At 39.5% G+C, this 6,329-nt stretch overlaps 1 non-coding gene across 1 annotated transcript; it reads left to right on the top strand.

Moving 5' to 3' along the window:
- Positions 1-5,517: 5,517 nt before the first annotated feature.
- On the top strand, positions 5,518-5,625 carry LOC112725787 (small nucleolar RNA R71). The gene has a single exon (XR_003164870.1). It is a non-coding gene; the product is annotated as a small nucleolar RNA R71 (small nucleolar RNA).
- Positions 5,626-6,329: the final 704 nt, after the last annotated feature.

The following is a 6,329-nucleotide window of genomic DNA, read 5'->3' as shown; positions in this document are numbered from 1 at the left end:
TCGGCAGAAAGTGAAAATAAAATTCATTGCACGATCACGATAAAGACCAGCAGAGATGAAAACCAAATTCATCTCAAGGTCGACTAAACAAGGATTGAACTCACCTTCTACAAATCGGCAAAGATGAAAACAGAATATTGCAAGAAGTTATCGAAAGTGATCCGGAAAAAAGACCTGACGAGGTCTTAATGGATTGCTAAATAATAACTTAAAGACTGGCCGACGTTAAGAAGTCGGACCAAGTCAAACCAAGTTATAAGTAAACCCTGGAAAGAGGTCTGGCCAACCCTATAAAAGAGGATTACTTTAACTTAGAAGGGCTCGACAAGACGAAGTCGGCCCAAAATATAAAAGTTATAAAAGTAATCCCTGAAAGAAACCTGAATAAGGTCCAAGAAAGAGGATTACAAAAATAACTTAGAAGGGCACGACATGACGAAGTCGGCCCAAAACATAAAAGTTATAAAAGTAATCACTGAAAGAGACCTGAACAAGGTACAAGAAAGAGGATTACAAAAATAACTTAGAAGGGCACGACATGACGAAGTCGGCCCAAAACATAAAAGTTATAAAAGTAATCCCTGAAAAAAACCTGAACAAGGTCCAAGAAAGAGGATTACTGGTATGCGAAATTGTTACTCTGAGGTTATAAAATTTGTTGTTCGTTCTTTCCCTGGCAATGGCGCCAATAACTGGTGCACAATACCATGGTCCAAACATAATTTCACAACTTTGCACAACTAACCAGCAAGTGCACTGGGTCGTCCAAGTAATAAAACCTTACGTGAGTAAGGGTCGATCCCACGGAGATTGTTGGTATGAAGCAAGCTATGGTCATCTTGTTAATCTCAGTCAGGCGGATATCAAATGGTTATGGAGTTTTCAAATAATAATAATAAATAAACAGAAAATAAAGATAGAAATACTTATGTAATTCATTGGTGAGAATTTCAGACAAGCGTATAGAGATGCTTTCGTTCCTCTGAATCTTTGCTTTCCTGCTGTCTTCATCCAATCAGTCTTACTCCTTTCCATGGCAAGCTTTCTGTAAGGGCATCACCGTTGTCAATGGCTACATCCCATCCTCTCTGTGAAAATGGTCCAAATGCTCTGTCACGGCATGGCTAATCATCTGGAGGTTCTCGATCATACTGGAATAGGAGTCACCCTCCTTTTGCGTCTGTCACTACGCCCAGCACTCGCGAGTTTGAAGTTCGTCACAGCCATCCCTTCCCAGATCCTACTCGGAATACCACAGACAAGGTTTAGACTTTCCGTATCTCAGGAATGGCCATCCATGGGTTCTAACTTATACCACGAAGATACTAATAACTCAGACTCGGTCTCCTGTATTAGATATCTAAGAGATACTCATTCTAGCTTGGTTGCATGTAGAACGGAAGTGTTTGTCAGGCACGCGTTCATAAGTGAGAATGATGATGAGCGTCACATAATCATCACATTCATCATGTTCTTGGGTGCGAATGGATATCTTAGAAGCGGAATAAGTTGAATTGAATAGAAAAATAGTAGTACTTTGCATTAAATCATGAGGAACAGCAGAGCTCCACACCTTAATCTATGGAGTGCAGAAACTCTACCGTTGAAGAATACATAAGTGATGAAGGTCCAGGCATGGCCGAATGGCCAGCCCCCAAACGTGATCAATATGATCCCAAAGTTGAACTAAAAATCATAAGATGTCTAATACAATAGTAAAAAGTCCTATTTACACTAAACTAGTTACTAGGGTTTACAGAAGTAAGTAATTGATGCATAAATCCACTTCCGGGGCCCACTTGGTGTGTGCTTGGGCTGAGCTTGAAGTTTACACGTGCAGAGGCTTCTTCTGGAGTTGAATGCCAAGTTGTAACGTGTTTTTGGCGTTCAACTTTGGTTCGTGACGTGTTTCTGGCGTTTAACTTAAGACTGCAGCATAGAACTGGTGTTCAACGCCCTTTTATGTCATCTAAACTCGGCCAAAGTATGAACTATTATATATTACTGGAAAGCCCTGGATGTCTACTTTCCAACGCAATTAGAAGCGCGCCATTTGGAGTTTTGTAGCTCTATAAAACTTACTTTGAGTGTAGGGAGGTCAGAATCCAACAGCATCAGCAGTCCTTCTTCAACCTCTGAATCTGATTTTTGCTCAAGTCCCTCAATTTCAGCCAGAAAATACCTGAAATCACAGAAAAATACACAAACTCATAGTAAAGTCCAGAAATGTGAATTTAACATAAAAACTAATAAAAACATCCCTAAAAGTAACTAGATCCTACAAAAAACATACTAAAAACAATGCCAAAAAGCGTATAAATTATCCGCTCATCACAACACCAAACTTAAATTGTTGCTTGTCCCCAAGAAACTAAAAATCAAATAGGATAAAAAGAAGAGAATATACTATAAATTCCAAACTATCAATAAAACATAGCTCCAATCAGATGAGCGGGACTTGTAGCTTTTTGCCTCTTGAATAGTTTTGGGATCTCACTTTATTCATTGAGGTTCAGAATGATTGGCATCTATAGGAACTCAGAGTTCAGATAGTGTTATTGATTCTCCTAGTTCAGTATGTTGATTCTTGAACACAGCTACTTTATGAGTCTTGGCCGTGGCCCTAAGCACTTTGTTTTCCAGTATTACCACCGGATACATAAATGCCACAGACACATAATTGGGTGAACCTTTTCAGATTGTGACTCAGCTTTGCTAAAGTCCCCAATTAGAGGTGTCCAGGGTTCTTAAGCACACTCTTCTTTTGCTTTGGACCTTGACTTTAACCGCTCAGTCTCAAGTTTTCACTTGACACCTACACGCCACAAGCACATGGATAGGGACAACTTGGTTTAGCCGCTTAGACCAGGATTTTATTCCTTTAGGTCCTCCTATCCACTGATGCTCAAAGCCTTGGGATTCTTTTTATTTGCCCTTGCCTTTTGGTTTTAAGGGTTATTGGCTTTTTGCTCTTGCTTCTTGGTTTTAAGAGCTTTTGGCTTTTTCTGCTTGCTTTTTCTTTTTCTTTATATTTTTTTTTCGCCTATTTTTTTTATATTTTTTTTCTGCAAGCTTTGTTCTTTGCTGCTTTTTCTTGCTTCAAGAATCATTTTTATGATTTTTCAGATTATCAAATAACATGTCTCCTAGTCATCATTCTTTCAAGAGCCAACATATTTAACATTCTTAAACAACAACTTCAAAAGACATATGCATTGTTCAAGCATACATTCAGAAAACAAGAAGCATTGTCACCACATCAATATAATTAAGCCAAGTTCAAGGATAAATTCGAAACTCATGTACTTCTTGTTCTTTTGAATTAAAATATTTTTCATTTAAGAGAGGTGATAGATTCATAGGACATTCATAACTTTAAGACAAAGTTACTAACTACTAATGATCATGTAATGAAGACACAAACATAGTTAAGCACATAACATAGAAAACGAAAAACAGAGAAAGCAAGAACAAGGAATGAATCCACCTTACTAATGCTTGTTCTAGGCGTTCAACGCCCAGATGTAGCATGTTTCTGGCGTTGAACGCCAGTTCTATGCTTGTTTCTGGCGTTCAGCGCCAGATCCATGCTCTGTTCTGGTGTTGAACGCCAGCCAGATGCTCCTTACTGGCGTTTAAACGCCAGTAAGTCCTTCCTCCAGGGTTTGATTTTTCTTCTGCTATTTTTGATTCTGTTTTTAATTTTTTGATTTATTTTGTGACTCCACATGATCATGAACCTAATAAAACATGAAAGAACAATAAAAATAAAAATAAAATTAGATAAATAAAAATTGGGTTGCCTCCCAACAAGCGCTTCTTTAATGTCAATAGCTTGACAGTGGGCTCTCATGGAGCCTCACAGATGTTCAGAGCATTGTTGAGACTTCCCAACACCAAACTTAGAGTTTGGTTGTGGCCTCCCAACACCAAACTTAGAGTTTGACTGTGGGGGCTCTGTATGACTCTGTTTTGAGAGAAGCTTACTGTGCCTCTTTTTCATGTTTATAGAATGAGAACCTTGAGTTTTAAACATAAGGGAGTCCTCATTCAATTGAAGGACTAGTTCACCTCTGTCTACATCAATTACAGCTCTTGCTGTGGCTAGGAAGGGCCTTCCAAGAATGATGAATTCATCCTCATCCTTCCCAGTATCCAGGATTATGAAATCAGCAGGGATGTAAAGGCCTTCAACCTTTACTAACACGTCCTCTACTTGTCCATAAGCCTCTTTTCTTGAATTGTCTGCCATCTCTAATGAGATTCTAGCAGCTTGCACCTCAAAGATTCCCAGTTTTTCCATTACAGAGAGTGGCATGAGGTTTATTCCTGACCCAAGGTCACATAGAGCCTTCTCAAAGGTTATGGTGCCTATGGTACAAGGTATTAGGAACTTTTCAGGATCCTGTTTCTTCTGAGGCAATCTCAGTTGATCCAATGCATTTAGTTCATTGGTGAACAGGGGAGGTTCATTTCCCCAAGTTTCATTACCAAATAAATTGGCATTCAGCTTCATGATTGCACCAAGGAACTTGGCAACTTGCTCTTCAGTAACATCTTCATTCTCTTCAGAAGAAAAATACTCTTCAGAGCTCATGAATGGCATAAGGAGGTTTAATGGAATCTCTATGGTCTCTAGATGAGTCTCAGATTCCTTTGGTTCCTCAGAGGGAAACTCCTTGTTGATCACTGGACGTCCCAGGAGGTTTTCCTCCTTGGGATTCACGTCCGCCCCTTTCTCCTTGGATTCGGCCATGATGGTTATATCAATGGCCTTGCACTCTCCTTTTGGATTTTCTTCTGTATTGCTTGGGAGAGTACTAGGAGGGGTTTCAGTGATCCTTTTACTCAGCTGGCCTACTTGTGCTTCCAAATTTCTAATGGAGGACCTTGTTTCATTCATGAAACTCACAGTGGCCTTAGATAGATCAGAGACTAAATTTGCTAAGCTAGATGGATTCTGCTCAGAATCTCTATCTGTTGCTGAGTGGATGATGGAAAAGGCTTGCTATTGCTAAACCTGTTTCTTCCACCATTATTAAAGCCTTGTTGAGGCTTTTGTTGATCCTTCCATGAGAGATTTGGGTGATTTCTCCATGAGGGATTATAGGTGTTTCCATAGGGTTCACCCATGTAATTCACCTCTGCTATTGCAGGGTTCTCAGGATCATAAGCTTCTTCCTCAGAAGATGCCTCTTGAGTACTATTGGATGCAGCTTGCATTCCATTCAGACTCTGAGAAATCATATTGACTTGCTGAGTCAATAGTTTGTTCTGAGCCAATATGGCATTCAGAGCATCAATTTCAAGAACTCCCTTCTTCATAGGCGTCCCATTACTGACAGGATTCCTCTCAGAAGTGTACATGAACTGGTTATTAGCAACCATGTCAATAAGTTCTTGAGCTTCTGCAGGCATTTTCTTTAGGTGAATGGATCCACCTGCAGAAGTATCCAATGACATCTTAGCTAATTTAGACAAACCATCATAGAATATATCCAGGATGGTCCATTCTGAAAGCATGTCAGAAGGACACTTTTTGGTCAGTTCCTTGTATCTCTCCCAAGCTTCATAGAGGGATTCACCTTCTTTCTGTCTGAAGGTTTGAACATCCACTCTAAGCTTACTCAGCTTTTGAGGAGGAAAGAACTTGGCTAAGAAAGCCTTGACCAGCTTATCCCAAGAGTTCAGGCTATCCTTAGGTTGAGAGTCCAACCATATTCTAGCTCTGTCTCTTACAGGAAACGGGAAAAGCATGAGCCTGTAGACTTCAGGATCTACTCCATTAGTCTTAACAGTGTCACATATCTGCAAGAATTCAGTTAAGAACTGAAAGGGATCTTCAGATGGAAGTCCATGAAACTTGCAGTTTTGTTGCATCAGAGAAACTAATTGAGGTTTAAGCTCAAAATTGTTTGCTCCAATGGTAGGGATAGAGATGCTTCTTCCATGTAAATTGGAATTAAGTGTAGTAAAGTCACCAAGCATCCTCCTTGCATTATTATTATTTTCGGCTGCCATCTCCTCTTCCTGTTCGAAAATTTCTGTAAGGTTGTCTCTGGATTGTTGTATTTTATCTTCTCTTAGTTTCCTTTTTAGAGTCCTTTCAGGTTCAGGGTCTGCTTCAACAAGAATGTTCTTGTCCTTACTCCTGCTCATATGAAAAAGGAGGGAACAGAAAAATAATAATAGGGATCCTTTTTACCACAGTATAGAGGTTCCCTTGTTGTTAGTAGAAGAAGAAAAGAAGAGTAGAAGAGAAAAGAAAGGAGAATCCAAACAGAAGGGTGAGGATAACAGAGATATGAGATGAAGAGAAGTATTAGTAA

The sequence above is a fragment of the Arachis hypogaea genome, chromosome 11, assembly GCF_003086295.3.
Source record: "Arachis hypogaea cultivar Tifrunner chromosome 11, arahy.Tifrunner.gnm2.J5K5, whole genome shotgun sequence".
Taxonomy (NCBI): domain Eukaryota; kingdom Viridiplantae; phylum Streptophyta; class Magnoliopsida; order Fabales; family Fabaceae; genus Arachis; species Arachis hypogaea.
This window is presented reverse-complemented; position numbering and strand designations above follow the sequence as displayed.